Below are 18,276 nucleotides of genomic sequence, written 5' to 3'. Positions count from 1 at the left end.
TATGAAAATTAATAAAGAAATATCTTTGTAATGGTATGCCTTTTTTACGTTAAGCACAGACAGGTGAAGAATAGTTGGGTATAAAAATGAATTTTTATCACTCCCCCACACTTATATACTTTAGAAATATGGACCCTTTAAAAATTTGGAGCTCCCCATTTAAAATCTGAGCTCGATACATTCCTGCACTGATGAACTTCTAAGCTTTTTTTTTCTTGCAGTCAGAACACAAAACAAACAATTCGAAGTTTTTCTTATAGATCAGCTAGAACTTAGGCACCTAAATCTAGACACAAACTTACAAACTAATAAGAAGATAAACAAAATGTTTAGTCTTCATATTTATTTGCGGTTTTATGAAATTCAGCATGTGCACACAAACTTACAATCAAATAAAAAAGACAAATAAAATGTTCAATCTGCCCTGATAGGGTTTCTATGTTTTATACTTACGGAAAATCCTGTTAACGAATTTAATTAAATGAAATACAGCATGAAGTTTTATTTACATGTATACAAATATATATATGTTTCAATTTTGAACAGTTAAGGTTTCTTATCAGTGCGGTTTAATAAAATTCCCATGTACAAACATATGTGACAGCTTGTACACACAAACTTACAATCTATAAAGTGCCCTTTAGTTAATTATGAAATTCTCACATGCGTATATATATGGACCAGCATCAGCATGTGCACACAAACTTACAATCAAACAAACATATGTGACGGCATGTACATACAAATGTTCAATATTCATATTTAAAAAATTGTATAATTTTTGTATATGCAGACATGGTTGAGGAGCCTAAATGGAAAATCATAAGTTCAATATTAAGATGCCTTTTAGTTAATTATGAAATTCTCAAATGCATATATATATGGACCAGCATCAGCAAGTGCACACTAATTTACAATCAAACAAACATATGTGACGGCATGTACACACAAATGTTCAATATTCATATTTAAAAAAATATAATTTATGTATATGCGCTCATTTTTAAGGAGCTCAAATGGAAAATCATAAGTTCAATATTAAGATGTCCTTTAGTTAATTATGAAATTCTCACATGCATATACATATATATGGACCAGCATCAGCATGTGCACACAAACTTACAATCAAACAAACATATGTGACGGCATGTACACACAAATGTTCAATATTCTTATTTAAAATAACATAATTTGTGTATATGCTCTCATTTTTAAGGAGCCCAAATGGAAAATCATAAGTTCAATATTAAGATGTCCTTTAGTTAACAATCTGCCCCTGATCGGGTGCCCGACAGGCCGGTCTTGCAGACGAGAAAAAAAGGGGGCGGTACTACAAGTGCCTATCGACTCCTTTTTGTAGACGAGAAAAAAGAGGGTTGGGGCTGATGATTGGGGTTGGGGGTTGGGGGGTACTACAGGTGTCCAACTGCTACTTTTTGTAGGTGTGGTCTAATAAAATTCCCATGTAAAAACATATGTGACGGCATGTACACACAAACTTACAATTTATAAAATGCCAAACAAAATGTTCAATAATGGAAAATCATAAGTTCAACATTAGGATGCCCTTCAGATAATTATGAAATTCTCACATGCATATATATATGGACTAGCATCAGCATGTGCACATAAACTTACAATCAAACAAACATATGTGACGGCATGTACACACAATTTTTCAATATTCATATTTAAAAAAATATAATTTATGTATATGCGCTCATTTTTAAGGAGCCTAAATGGAAAATCATAAGTTCAATATTAAGATGCCTTTTAGTTAATTATGAAATTCTCACATGCATATATATATGGACCAGCATCAGCATGTGCACACAAACTTACAATTAAACAAATATATGTGACGGCATGTAAACACAAATGTTCAATATTCATAAATTATAATTTTTGGCGACCTTTTTTACTTCAACTAATTGTCCTGTTTTGATGGCTTGAGGTCCGTGTTTATAAATTAAACACAATTGTTTCTTTTTTCAAAAAACCGATATATTTCGATTGCTCTACGGCAATCGTCTTCAAGGTTACAGAGCTAATAAAAACATAATAACAACAATTAACAAATATACATATCAAACATTTCACATATTTACATACTTTTCTTATCACGTTTGCTCTGTGTGACGTGGAGTATGGTACTGCCTTTTACTTAGCAGGTGTTTGTAAATATGAGCGGAATGGTCCACATCACTCTTATAGTTGAGTCGTATGTTTGTCGGTACGTTGATAATGTGTAACATTTCAAGAGTAAATCGTTTATTATAGTGTTGTTCTTGTTGTAGTATTTTGGTATCGTCAAAGTTAGGTATGTGGCCGCTAGTTGCACAGTGGCCATGAGTGCAGTTTTGTGATTACTTAGTTGATGGCATTGTTTTAAATCCGATTTGTGTTGTGATAATCTTGTTTTTAATTTTGACTTGGTTGTACCGACATAAATGTTATTGCAAGTTTCCCCAACATTGCCTTTACAGGGAATTTTGTATACAACGTTGCTTTTGTCCATATTTGATATATTCGATTTGGTTTTATTGAAAATACTTTTTAATGTGTTAGAGGGCTTATGTGCTATTTTTACGTTTTCTTTTTTATAACAGTCAGACGTGGCCAGACGCTCCGACAGTTGTGGTACATAAGCCAGCGACTTAAAAATAAAGGGTTTCTTGGGGTTTTGAATGTTTTTTGGAAGTTTAGCTTTTTTATTAATTTTTTAATTGTGTATTTCGGAAAATCGTTATTTCTTAATATTGTGAATATTTCTTTCTTTATTTGATCGTGGTATAATTCGTCCGAGGTGTGCAGCATTCTACGTATACAGCCCATTTCTGTATTAATAATCATAGATTTAGGATGCTTTGAATTAAAATTTATTATTCGTTCTGAAGCTGTGGGTTTTTTATAACACTTTAATTTAAGTTGATTTCCACGTCTATTTATTTCGGAGTCCAGATAAGCTAATGTTCCATCATTTTCTATTTCTAAAGTAAATTGTATACTCTTATCAAAATTGTTAAGTGTATCCAGTGTATTTTGTACCTCATTCTCACGTACTATGGCGAAGAGGTCGTCGACATATTTTGTAAGTAACCTTGGTTTGTAGCGTAACTTTTCAGTACTATTATCTAAAAGTTTTTCAATAATAATATCTGCTATAATTGGAGATGTTGGTGCTCCCATAGGCATTCCTTTCAATTGTGTGTATATGGTATCCTTAAACTTGAAATATCTGCTCTCTTGAATGCAAAATTTTAATATTTCCATGAACAGCTGTTTCGGTATCTTGGTATATTCTTTAATTATTTCCCATTTTTCTTGTATTGTGTCAAGAGCCAGATGTATAGGTATGCTTGGAAAGAGTGATACGACGTCGAAGGAAATACGTTTCTCGTCGTCAAATACGTAAGTGTTGTTCACCCTTTCCTCGAACTCCAGTGTATTTGACGACGAGAAACTTATTTCCTTCGACGTCGTATAACTCTTTCCTAGCATACCTATACATCTGTCTCTTGACACAATACCAGAAAAATGGGAAATAATTAAAGAATATACCAAGATACCGAAACAGCTGTTCATGGAAATATTAAAATTTTGCATTCAAGAGAGCAGATATTTCAGGTTTAAGGATACCATATACACACAATTGAAGGGAATGCCTATGGGAGCACCAACATCTCCAATTATAGCAGATATTATTCTGGAAAAACTTTTAGATAATAGTATTGAAAAATTACGCTACAAACAAAGGTTACTTACAAAATATGTCGACGACCTCTTCGCCATAGTACGTGAGAATGAGGTACAAAATACACTATATACACTTAACAATTTTGATAAGAGTATACTATTTACTTTAGAAATAGGAAATTATGGAGCATTAGCTTATCTGGACTCCGAAATAAATAGACGTGGAAATCAACTTAAATTAAAGTGGTATAAAAAACCCACAGCTTCAGGACGAATAATAAATTTTAGTTCAAAGCATCCTAAATCTACGATTATTAATACAACAATTGGCTGTATACGTAGAATGCTGCACACCTCGGACGAAGTATACCACGATCAAATAAAGAAAGAAATATTCACAATATTAAGAAATAACGATTTTCAGAAATACACAATTAAAAAATTAATAAAAAAAGCTAAACTTCCAAAAAACATTCAAAACCCCGAGAAACCCTTTATTTATAAGTCGCTGGCTTATGTACCACAACTGTCGGAGCGTCTGGCCACGTCTGACTGTTATAAAAAAGAAAACGTAAAAATAGCACATAAGCCCTGTAACACATTAAAAAGTATTTTCAATAAAACCAAATCGAATATATCAAATATGGACAAAAGCAACGTTGTATACAAAATTCCCTGTAAAGGCAAAGTTGGGGAAACTTCACAATAACATTTATGTCGGTACAACCAAGTCAAAATTAACAAGTAGGGAAGGCTAAGTTCGGGTGCAACCGAACATTACATACTCAGTTGAGAGCTATGGAGACAAAATAAGGAAAATCACCATGTAGAAAAATGAACCTAGGGAACCCTGGAATGTGGTTGTATGACATGTGTATCAAATGGAAGGTATTAAAGAGTATTTTAAGAGAGAGTAGGCCATAGTTCTATGGATGGACGCCATTTAGGGATATCGCCATAAAGGTGGACCAGGGCTGACTCTAGAATTTGTTTGTACGATATGGGTATCAAACGAAAAGTGTTACTGAGCATTTTAAGAGGGAGTGGGCAATAGGTCTATAGGTGGACGCCTTTTCGAAATGTCGCCATTAGGGTGGGCCAGGGGTGACTCTAGAATATGTTTGTATGATATGGGTATCAAATGAAAGATGGTAATGAGTATTTTAAAAGGGAGTAATCCTTAGTTCTATAGGTGGACGCCTTTTCGAGATATCGCCATAAAGGTGGACCAAGGGTGACTCTAGAATGTTTGTACGATATGGGTATCAAACGAAAGGTGTTACTGAGCATTTTAAGAGGGAGTGGGCATTAGGTCTATAAGTGGACGCCTTTTCGAGATATCGTCATTAGGGTGTGCCAGGGGTGACTCTAGAATGTGTTTGTACGATATGGGTATCAAACGAAAGGTGTTACTGAGCATTTTAAGAGGGAGTGGGCATTAGGTCTATTGGTGGACGTCTTTTCGAGATATCGCCATTAGTGTGGGCCAGGGGTGACTCTATAATGTTTGTACGATATGGGTATCAAACGAAAGGTGTTACTGAGCATTTTAAGAGTGAGTGGGCATTAGGTCTATAGGTGGACGCCTTTTCGAGATATCGCCATTAGGGTGGGCCAGGGGTGACTCTAGAATGTGTTTGTACGATATGGGTATCAAATGAAAGGTGGTAATGAGTATTTTAAAAGGGAGTAATCCTTAGTTCTATATGTGGACGCCTTTTCGAGATATCGCCATAAAGGTGGACCAAGGGTGACTCTAGAATGTTTGTACGATATGGGTATCAAACGAAAGGTGTTACTGAGCATTTTAAGAGTGAGTGGGCATTAGGTCTATAGGTGGACGCCTTTTCGAGATATCGCCATTAGGGTGGGCCAGGGTGACTCTAGAATGTGTTTGTACGATATGGGTATTAAATGAAAGGTGGTAATGAGTATTTTAAAAGGGAGTAATCCTTGGTTCTATAGGTGGACGCCTTTTCGAGATATCGCCATTAGGGTGGGCCAGGGGTGACTCTAGAATGTGTTTGTACGACTACGATATGGATATCAAATTAAAGGTATTAATGAGGGTTTTAAAAGCGAGTGGCCCTTAGATGTATATGTGAAGGTGTTCTCGCGATATCGACCAAAATGTGGACCAGGTGATCCAGAAACAGTTACCGTCATAGAATCTATGTCCCTACCAAATTTGAGAAGGATTGGTAAATTTTTGTTGGACTTATGGCATTAAAAGTATTCTAGACAAACTAAATGAAACTGGGCGGAGCCACGCCCATTTTGAAATTTTCTTTTATTTTTGTATTTTGTTGCATCACATCATTACAGGAGTTGAATTTTGACTTAATTTACTTATATACAGTAAAGATATTAAATTTTTTGTTAAAATTTGAATTTAAAAAAAATTTTTTTTAAAAAGTGGGCGTGTTCTTCATCCAATTTCGCTAATTTTTATTTAGCACATATATAGTAATAGTAGTAGCGTTCCTGCCAAATTTCGTCATGATATCTTCAACGACTGCCAAATTACGGCTTGCAAAACTTTTAAATTACCTTCTTGTAAAAGTGGACGGTGCCACGCCCATTGTCCAAAATCTTACTAGTTTTCTATTCTGTGTCATAATGTCAACCCATCTGCCAAGTTTCATCGCTTTAACCGCCTTTGGCAATGAATTATCGCATTTTTTCGGTTTTTCGAAATTTTCGATATCGAAAAAGCGGGCGTGGTTATAGTCCGATATCGTTCATTTTAAATAGCGATCTGAGATGAGTGCCCAGGAATCTACATACCAAATTTCATCAAGATACCTCAAAATTTACTCAAGTTATCGTGTTAACGGACGGACGGACGGACGGACATGGCTCAATCAAATTTTTTTTCGATCCTGATTATTTTGATATATGGAAGTCTATATCTATCTCTATTCCTTTAAATATGTACAACCAACCGTTATCCAATCAAACTTAATATACTCTGTGAGCTCTGCTCAACTGAGTATAAAAATAAGATTATCACAACACAAATCGGATTTAAAACAATGCCAGCAACTAAATAATCACAAAACTGCACTCATGGCCCACTGTGCAACTAGCGGCCACATACCTAACATTGACGAGACCAAAATACTACAACAAGAACAACACTATAATAAACGATTTACTCTTGAAATGTTACATAATATCAACGTACCGACAAACATACGACTCAACTATAAGAGTGATGTGGACCATTCCGCTCATATTTACAAACACCTGCTAAGTAAAAGGCAGTACCATACTCCACGTCACACAGAGCAAACGTGATAAGAAAAGTATGTAAATATGTGAAATGTTTGATATGTATATTTGTTAATTGTTGTTATTGTGTTTTTATTAGCTCTGTAACCTTGAAGACGATTGCCGTAGAGCAATCGAAATATATCGGTTTTTTGAAAAAAGAAACAATTGTGTTTAATTTATAAAACACGGACCTCGAGCCAGCAAAACAGGACAATTAGTTGAAGTAAAAAAGGTCGCCAAAAATTATAATTTACGTATACGGAAGGCACGCCGTGGGCATTAATGACCAAATAGGGGATATGATACAATAAAGAACTATAACGAAACAGCTAGATCAACAATCAACAAGTTGCAGTCAACATCAAAAAAATTGGTAAAAGTCAAATCAAATATAAAGTTCCTTTTAAAATGTAGAAAAACAAGAATTATTCCTAAGTTTATAAGTAATTCCACAAAAAGTAAGAAATTATTTGTATCTGACTCGGACAGACACATGGACATAGATAAATTATTACACAGACATACGCAGTTTTACCTCATGAAAATATTGAGCCTACTGATAAAACACAAACACAACATATTACAAAGATTAAATCAGCGAATGGATCAAACAACAAAAAAACTCAGAGAACATTTGGGTGAGAACGACTTCAAAGAGCTAATGGAAAGGGAAAATAATCTCGCAAACAAAACAAAAACAAAACCTAAAAAGCGCCAAGAGTTAAAATACAAGAAAATCCGAGCGAAACGTAATGAAATACTCACTAATAACAACAAGCACGATGAGTGGTTTATAAACAAAACGAAATTAGAATTTCCGAAAGAGGTGAAGGCGTTATTGGCAAAGGGACCGAAGTTCGGTTTACGTGTGGATAACAAGAGTTTCCCGCTCTTTCAGTATATAGCGGATGGTGAAGAGTTAATACAAACCATAAAAAATAAAGATCAGCAAGAAGAAGCTCGCACAAAACTTTCGTTGTTAATAACAAACCACACAACAACAAACAAGCTAAGTGCAGTTGACAGTGCAATTGCAGATACAGTGGGGCAAACCAAGAAATTTCTTAGGGAAAGCAATAATATACGAATTTTAACGTCTGATAAAGGGAATAAAACGGCAGTAATGGAATTCGATGATTACAACAAGAAAATTGAAAATATTTTAATGGATTTAACAACATATAGGGTGCAAAGGCAAGATCCAATATCACGAATACAGAACAAAAATAACTGCCTAGTAGAAAAACTATTTAAAATGGAATTAATAACAAAAAACGGAGATAAATAAACTTACAACAACCACAGCATTGCCACCCAGAAATATTGGCCTCCCGAAGATCCATAAAGAAGGAACCCCATGATATTAAAAATAACGATTTTCCGAAATACACAATTAAAAAATTAATAAAAAAGCTAAACTTCCAAAAAACATTCAAAACCCCGAGAAACCATTTATTTTTAAGTCGCTGGCTTATGTACCACAACTGTCGGAGCGTCTGGCCAAGTCTGACTGCTATAACAAAGAAAACGTAAAAATAGCACTTAAGCCCTCTAACATATTAAAAAGTATTTTCAATAAAACCAAATCGAATATATCAAATATGGACAAAAGCAACGTTGTATACAAAATTCCTTGTAAAGGCAATGTTGGGGAAACTTGCAATAACATTTATGTCGGTACAACCAAGTTAAAATTAAAAACAAGATTATCACAACACAAATCGGATTTAAAACAATGCCATCAACTAAATAATCACAAAAATGCACGCATGGCCCACTGTGCAACTAGCGGCCACATACCTAACTTTGACGAGACCAAAATACTACAACAAGAACAACACTATAATAAAAGATTTACTCTTGAAATGTTACATATTATCAACGTGCCGACAAACATACGACTCAACTATAAGAGTGATGTGGACCATTCCGCTCATATTTACAAACACCTGCTAAGTAAAAGGCAGTACCATACTCCACGTCACACAGAGCAAACGTGTTAAGAAAATTATGTAAATATGTTAAATATTGATATGTATATTTGTTAATTGTTGTTATTATGTTTTTATTAGCTCTGTAACCTTGAAGACTTGGCGGCCACCGTGGTGTGATTTTAGCGTGCTCCGCCTATCACACCGTAGGCCCTGGGTTCAACTCCCGGGAAAACCTACATCAAAATTTTAGAAATAAGATTTTTCAATTAGAAGAAATTTTTTCTAAGCAGGGTCGCCCCTCGGCAGTGTCTGGCAAGCGCTCCGATTGAATTTCTGCCATGAAAAGTTCTCAGTGAAAACTCATCTGCCTTGCAGATGCCGTTCGGAGTCGGCATAAAATATGTAGGTCCCGTCCGGCCAATTTGTAGGGAAAAACCAAGAGGAGCACGACGCAAATTGGAAGAGTATCTCGGCCTTAGATCTCTGCGGAGGTTATCGCGTCATACATATATATTTTTTTTTTAACCTTAAAGACGATTGCCGTAGAGCAATCGAAATATATCGGTTTTTTGAAAAAAGAAACAATTGTGTTTAATTTATAAAACACGGACCTCGAGCCAGCAAAACAGGACAATTAGTTCAATATTCACATTTAAAAAAATTTATAATTTATGTATTTGCAGGCATGGTTAAGGAGCCGAAATAAGTTCAATATTAAGATGCCCTTTAGTTAATTATGAAATTCTCACATGCATATATATATGGACCAGCATCAGCATGTGCACACAAACTTACAATTAAACAAACATATGTGACGGCTTGTACACACAAATGTTCAATATTCATATTTAAAAAAATTTATAATTTATTTATATGCAGGCATGGTTGAGGAGCCCAAATAAGTTCAATATTAAGATGCCCTTTAGTTAATTATGAAATTCTCACATGCATATTCATATATATGGACCAGCATCAGCATGCGCACACAAGCTTACAATCAAACAAACATATGTGACGGCTTGTACACACAAATTTTCAATATTCATATTTAAAAAAATATAATTTATGTATATTCTCTCATTTTTAAGGAGCCCAAATGGAAAATCATAAGTTCAATATTAAGATACCCTTTAGTTAACAATCTGCCGATCGGGTACCCGACAGGCCCGTTTTGCAGACGAGAAAAAAAGGGGGCGGTACTACAAGTGCCCATCGACTCCTTCTTGTAGACGAGGAAAAAGGGGTGGGGTTGGGGGGTTGCGGTTGGTGGTTGGGGGTTGGGGGATGTGGGACACTACAGGTGTATGTAGGTGTGGTTTGCCCTTTAGTTAATTATGAAATTCTCACATGCATATACATATATATGGACCAGCATCAGCATGTGCACATAAACTTACAATCAAACAAACATATGCGACGACATGTACACACAAATGTTCAATATTCATATTTAAAAAAATATAATTTATGTATATGCGCTCATTCTTAGTGAGCCCAAATGGAAAAACATAAGTTCAATATTAAGATGCCCTCTAGTTAACAATCTGTCACTGATCGGGTGCCCGACAGGCCCGTTTTGCAGACAAAAAAAAAAGGGGGCGGTACTACAAATGCCCATCGACTCCTTTTTGTAGACGAGAAAAAAGGGGGTTGGAGGGTACTACAGGTGTCCAACTGCTACTTTTTGTAGACACGAAAAAAGAGGGGGGGGGGGGGGGGGGGGGGGGGGGGGACTGGGGAGCAGACGCTCGATTAGAAATCTATGGGACTCTTTATAAAGGCTCGGGTGAAGTCTAGGACTTATTTGAAACATGAGGGAACATTTAAAAATTTGCGGCCTTTTAAAAATGTTGCCCCCCCCCCCCCCCCCCATTTAACGAACCTCTCCTGAACGGCAAAGCTCTGCTAAAAGCAAAAAGCTCTAAGCTTTTTCTTATAGATCAGCCAGAACACGCCAACTAGCAGAAGAACAGCTAGAACACAAACCGGAAGATCACCCAGAACACAAACCGACCGAACGTATGCGCCACCTAGCGGAATTGTTTTGCTGTATATATATGTGTGTCGGTGTGTATATACTTTTCCTTGCACATTTTTCCTTGCACCATTTGGTCTAGAACTGGTATTTACATACTACTCAGATAAGAGACTTTTCGGAATTTCTGCCCCATTTTAACAGCTAGAAGCTTTAAATTTCACCAAATGCTTACGTATATAGCATATATTTTTGTCTGAAAAAATTATACAGATCGGTGGGATATATATTGTATACTCCATATAAACTGTAATTTTTGCTCCTTTTTTACGGCTAGAAGCTTGAAATTTCACCAAATACTTACGCTTACGTCATATATTGTTGAAATACGTGATTCGTTGTCATAGTTTTTACATGCAGACCACAAAAAACGTGAAACTTTGCATCCTCACACAAATCACCTACCTATTTTTATACTCAGCGTGCGTTGCACACAGAGTATATTAACTTTGATTGGATAACGGTTGGTTGTACAGGTATGAAGGAATCGAGATAGATATAGATTTCCATATATCAAAATCATCAGTGTCGAAAAAAATTTGATTGAGCCATGTCCCTCCGTCCATCCGTCTGCCCGTTAACACGATAACTTGAGTAAACATTGAGATATCTTCACCAAATTTAGTACACGAGCTTATCTGGACCCAGAATAGATTGGTATTGAATATGAGCAAAATCGGATTATAACCACGCCCACTTTTTATATATGTATATAACACTGTGGAAAACATATAAAACCTGATTATTTAGTAGATAATACACCTAGATGTTGAAATTTGACGTGTGGAGTGATATTGAGACTCTTAGTAAAAATTTTGAAACATTCTTTTAAAATGGGCGTGGCACCGCCCACTTGTGGTAGAATAAATTTTACAAATATTATTAATCATAAATCAAAAATTGTTAAACATATCGTAACAAAATTCGGCAGAGAGGTTGTCCTTACTATAAGGAATGCTTTGAAGAAAAATTAACGAAATCCGTTAAGGCCCACGCCCACTTTTATATAAAAGATTTTTAAAAGGGTCGAATAAAAATAAGCTACATCTTTGCAAAAAAGAGCTTTATATCAATGGTATTTCATTTCCCAAGTGGATTTTTAACAATAAATGGGAAAAAATTCAAATTTTTAAAAATGGGCGTGGCACCGCCCCTTTTATGGCTAAGCAATTTTCTAGGTTTCGGGAGCCATAACTCGAAGAAAATTAACGGATCGTAACAAAATTGGGTACATAAATTTTCCCTATAGCAGGAAATATTTCTAGAAAAAATGGACGAGATCGATTAAAGACCACGCCCACTTTTATACAAAAGATTTTTAAAAGGGTCGTAGACGAAAATAATAAGCTATATCTTAGCGAAAAAAAACTTTGTATCAATAGAATCTTACTTCCTAAATTGAATTACAACATTGAATTGGAAAACACTAAAATTTTTGAAAATGGGTGTGGCACCGCCCTTTTTATGACTAAGCAATTTTCTATGTTTCGGGAGCCATAACTCGAAGAAAAATTAAAATATCGTAATGAAATTGTGTACACATATTTTCCTTATAGCAGAAAATATTTCTAGTAAAAATGGACCGGATCGGTCAAAGACCACGGCAACTTAGATATAAAACAAATTTAAAGGGATCGTAGACTAGAATAATAAGCTATAACTTAGCAAAAAATAGTTTTGAATCAATGATATTTCACTTATCAAGTTTTATTATAAGAGGAAATGGGGAGACATTTTTTTAAACGGGCGGTGCCACGTGTTATGTAGAAAAGTAATTTATCTGAAATGAAATGTGCAATTGAAGCTCACGCTGAGTATATAATGTTCGGTTGCACCCGAACTTAGACATCTTTACTTGTTATACTCAGTTGAGCAGAGCTCACAGAATATAATAACTTTGATTGGATAACGGTTGGTATAAAGGAATCGAGATAGATATAGACTTCCATATATCAAAATCATCAGTATCGAAAAAAATTTGATTGAGCCATGTCCGTCCGTCCGTTAACACGAAAACTTGAGTAAATTTTGAGGTATCTTGATGAAATTTGGTATGTAGGTTCCTGGGCACTCATCTCAGATCGCTATTTAAAATGAACGATATCGGACTATAACCACGCCCACTTTTTCGATATCGAATATTTCGAAAAACAGAAAAAGTGCGATAATTCATTACCAAAGACGGATAAAGGGATGAAACTTGGTAGATGAGTTGAACTTATGACGCAAAATAGAAAATTAGTAAAAGTTTGGAACATGGGCGTGGCACCGCCCACTTTTAAAAGAAGGTAATTTAAAAGTTTTGCAAGCTGTCATTTGGCAGTCGTTGAAGATACCATGATGAAATTTGGCAGGAACCTTACACCTATTACTATATGTATGCTTAATAAAAATTATCAAAATCGGACAACGACCACGCCCACTTTAAAAAAATTTTTTTAAGTCAAATTTTAACAAAAAATTTAATATCTTTACAGTATATAAGTAAATTATGTCCACATTCAACTCCAATCATGATATGGTGCAACAAAATACAAAAATAAAAGAAAGTTTCAAAATGGGCGTAGCTCCGCCCTTTCTCATTTAATTTGTCTAGGATACTTTTAATGTCATAAGTCGAACAAACATTTACCAATCCTCTTGAAATTTGGTAGGGACTTAGATTCTAGGACGACAACTGTTTTCTGTGGCGATATCTAGAAAAGGCGTCCACCTATAGAACTAAGCCCACGCCCTTTTAAATAATCACTAACTCCTTTCATTTGATACCCATATCGTACAAACAAATTCTAGAGTCACCCCTGGTCTACCTTTATGGAGATATTTCGAAAAGGCGTCCACCTATAGAACTAAGGCCCACTCCCTTTTAAAATACTCAATAACACCTTTCATTTGATACCCGTATCGTACAAACAAAATCTGGAGTCACCCTTGGTCCACCTTATTGGCAATATCTGGAAACCTATAGAACTGAGCCCACGCCCTTTTATAATACTCATTAACACCTTTCATTTGATACCCATATCGTACAGACAGATTCTAGAGTCAGCCCTGGTCCACCTTTATGGCGATATCCCTAAATGGCGTCCACCTATAAAACTATGGCCCACTCCCTCTTAAAATATTCCTTAATACCGTCCATTTAATGCACATGTCATACAAACACATTCCAGAGTTACCCTAGTTTCATTTTCCTACATCGTTATTTTCCCTTATTTTGTCACCATAGCTCTCAATTGAGTATGTAATGTTCGGTTACATCCGAACTTTGCCTTCCTGACTTGTTTTATTTTATATTTATCAAAAAATCGCTTAGGTATGTACATCTGTTCACTATATATTTCTTATTTTATAAATCCGATTATTTGGAGATTAAGAATGGGATAAGATTATTGTTCGGCCCCATTCATGAAAGGTATGAAGTCTTCGGCACAGCCGAAGACAGTCCGGTCTTTCCTTGTTTTTTAATATTTTTGTCGTAATGTATGTTGTTGCGAACTTTTCCAGTGTTTGTGTGATAGCTTCACCTAATTTTTGTAATTTTTTCTGTTCCACAAATATATTTTCTTTATTTTTTTTTTTGTATTGAACTAGCAAGACATAGTTATTTGCGAACTTTTATTTTTGTTTCTACAAATAGCACACATTAGGAACAATTTAGTGGAGCCCCTGAATATTTAAACAAAATCTTTTTATACAAAATTTCCTTAAGTTTTTTTTTTTTTATATAGTCAGAGCCTTGCTCTGAATGATGACTACACCACTTCCTTCACTTCAACGTTTTCCGACATATTTAAGATTATTTAATTACTTAAATATCTTTGGGCACTAACTAGGGACAAAAAAAATGTGTACACTTTTGTACTCCGCTGCCATGTTTCCGTCCGCGTGGTTTTTATCATTTGATCGTTTTGCTGGTCGCCTTCAGCCACTTTTTGAAAAACGTTGTAATTTGTGGTGAAGGAGTAAAAACTTTACCCGATCGGTGTATCTCCCACTATACATGTCATGATTAACAAGAAAGGAATACACCGTACACGAAAGTACTGGTATATATGTATTGGGCAACAAACGAGAGTCACGGAAAAAACAGGTGAAGCAACGATAGAAGCTTCTAGAATTTAAAGCAACAATGCTATATGAAGCAACGTATCTGTAACAGAACTTTACCAACGATACGATAGTGGCAACAACGACGTTTGGCAAAGAAATTGTGTCAACGAGAACGGGCGGCGGAAAGTCCAACGAGTAGAGTGACGCAATTCGAAATCAATGGAGAAAGGCGACATGCAACAAAGAAGCGTGTACATTCCTGAATTAGGTCTCAAGTAATTTGGTTTGAAAATGAAAGTAAAATTAGAAATCTGAGCGTACCGCAATTGAATAAGTTGTTGCGAAGATAGAATTTGACCATGACTGGCAATAAAACGGCTAAAATTACAACGTTAATCGGTCCATTAGGCGATGATGAAATCGAAATGGAGGAACTAGAAGAGATGGAATCATGGCTCGAGTCCATCAATGGGTTAAAAGACGTCGTATCAACTTTGGCAAAATCCGTAAGTGACATGAGAGCGATTATGCAACCACAGGTACCGTCTGGGCAAGCTGATGCGGCACAGAATTTGAGGGAGACATCAAACTCAACACCAGCATTGATGCCAGCGCAAACGCAATCAAATATGCGTGACATAGTTGGTATTTTACCGGAATTCGAGCCATTAAAAAAAATATTGACATCCAATCAGTTTGTGGCTAAAGTGGAGCAACTACAACGTATGTATGGATGGAGCGTAGAAACGGTTTTGTTCGCGGTGCAGCACAAGATGAGGAGCATTGTAAAAGATTGGTTGGACGCACAGCCCATGGAATTGGAATATTACTACGCTGTTCTTGTAATTGCCAGACGATCATCTTTTGATGATGTATCGATTAACGCCTACAACTAATGGCCATATTTAAATATAATTAAAATATATTACAAAGTTATCGCTTTTACATATGACTTCCGCCATATGGAAATAAGATTGAAGTTTAACGAAATTCTATTCTATTACAATTTGGAACTAGTATGATTTTGCGTTAATACGCTGCGAAATTAAAAATTCTGAAATCGCACATTACACCACACCGGCAGAGAGGTTACAATTTTTTAAGTGGTCCTCCCATCTCGCCCGCTTGTGGTTATCCACAAGCTGTCTGATGCGTTGGTTTTTGCCCCTTATTTGAGGTTCGCCAGAGTCAATTTATAAGGCCACGTTCTCTCGCTAGAGTTACGGAATAAAAAGAGCCGACGCAGATCCCATGACCTTGCGAAAAGCACGCTTCCTTTGACGGGCATCCGGGATTGGGAGGGCAGCAAAGCGAATATCGGTTAGTGTTTGTAAACTTCCCACTTTCCTTTTTTGAAGATGATGAAGGGGTATTTTTAAGTTATGATAAATTTGGCTAATCGTTTGAGCAAAAGGAGTATCGGTACATGGTCATATGCCAATGCTCTCTCATTTAACGGGTCCTACGCTCCCGATAAAAATGTCAGGCGAACTATGGCAGCTTCCTACCATGGGGTCGTCCTCGTTTATCTTGTAGAGTGTCGTATCTTCTTCTTGATCCGTCAGTATCTCACCCCTGCTGTCTGCTTGTGGAGCAAAATGCCTCAGATCGTGGTGGGCATTAAAATCACCTAGAATAATGCGAATTTTACCAGTGAGTAGTGCGCTGTTATCAGGCCAGTATCTACTGGGGCAGCAGATGAGAGTCCCTCCTGTAGATGTTAATAATTTCTAATAATATTGCACCGAATGGTGGGTGATAAATGCGAGCCCGCCTCCAATTCCTCTCGCACGATCTTTTCTATGAACGTTGTACGGAGGGCAGGCCTGCAAAGCAGACCTTGCCGTGAGCTTAGTCTCTTGGATCGTACAATGCGGATGTTTTTCCCCTTCATAAAATCAACTATCTCCGTGATCTTGCCAGTTAACCCATTTTAGTTTAAATGCAGTATTCAGAAGCGCAACGAGGAAGACGTTGTCAGTCCGGGGTTAAAGGCTTGGCTTCCTCTAAAGCGGTGCCGCTATGACCGGCTGTTAAATAGTGGTATAGAACGCTGCTAAATTTGTTGCAATGTAAAAGTAATTGTGTGGAAACTAAAAAGACGGTGAAATTCTCCGTAACGTAATATAGCGGCAAGGCATAAAATATTTCGGTCAACATGACGGTGCAAACTCGTTCGTCAATGTTTTTTCTCACTGCTATCCTCAAATCGGTGAACATGTTTTCAAAAATTTCAAATAATACAAGTTGGCAGCCCTGGTGACTAAATGAAAGTTTTCGCGCTCTTTATACGACTTTTCAAAATTAAAGACTTAATAGCCAATTAAAAAGCCAATTGAATAAAATAAAGCTCACTGCACAAAACTAAAGTGCATTAAATAACCCTCAGCATCAAAAATTTGTTCGTCGGACTTATTTTGTAATAAATAATAGTTTAAAAAAACTAAAAAAAACACGCTTTTATAGCTAACCGAACTAAAAACAAGTAAGGCCGGGAATGTCTTTGGCTGTGCAGAAAGACTTCATACCTTTCATGAATGGGGATGAACAATAATCTTATCCCGTTCATAATCTCCAAAAAATCGGATGTATAAGATAAGAAATATATAGTGAACACATGTACATACCTAAACGATTTTTAAGATAAATATAAAATAAAAATGGCAAAAAACCCCCCTATCTGAACGATTGAGTGTATGGGATATATATTATATATAGCTCCGATCGAAATGATGTTTACAGGAAATCTTCTATGACAGAATATATATCACCAATTTTCACGTTTTTATATTGGAAACTAAGGGAGAAATGGCTAAAAATCTTTCTATCTGAACGATCGGTTGTATGGGATAGGTATATACTATATACATATAGCTCCGACCAAATTGATTTTTTCAGGAAATCTTCTATGATATATTAGAATAAATATCACCAAGTTTAACGTTTTTGTATTGGAAATTAAGGGAGAAATTTCCAAAAATCTTTCTATCTGAACGATCGGTTGTATGGGATATTTACTATATATAGCTCCGATCAAAGTGATTTTTTCAGAAAATCTTCTATGATGTGTTAGAATATATATCACCGAGTTTCACGTTTATACTTTCTAAATTGCGGCAGGAATGACCAAAATCGTCTTATCTGAAAGATCGGTTGTATAGGAGATATATGTTATAGTGGTCCGATCCTACCGGATCCGACAAATGTCTAATATAATACAAAAATACATCCTTGTGCCAAATTTCATTGAGATATCTCAAAATTTTTTTTGCGTTCAAACAG

The sequence above is a fragment of the Eurosta solidaginis genome, chromosome X (assembly GCF_040869045.1).
Source record: "Eurosta solidaginis isolate ZX-2024a chromosome X, ASM4086904v1, whole genome shotgun sequence".
Taxonomy (NCBI): Eukaryota; Metazoa; Arthropoda; class Insecta; order Diptera; family Tephritidae; genus Eurosta; species Eurosta solidaginis.
Note: the sequence above shows the minus strand (reverse complement) of the source record.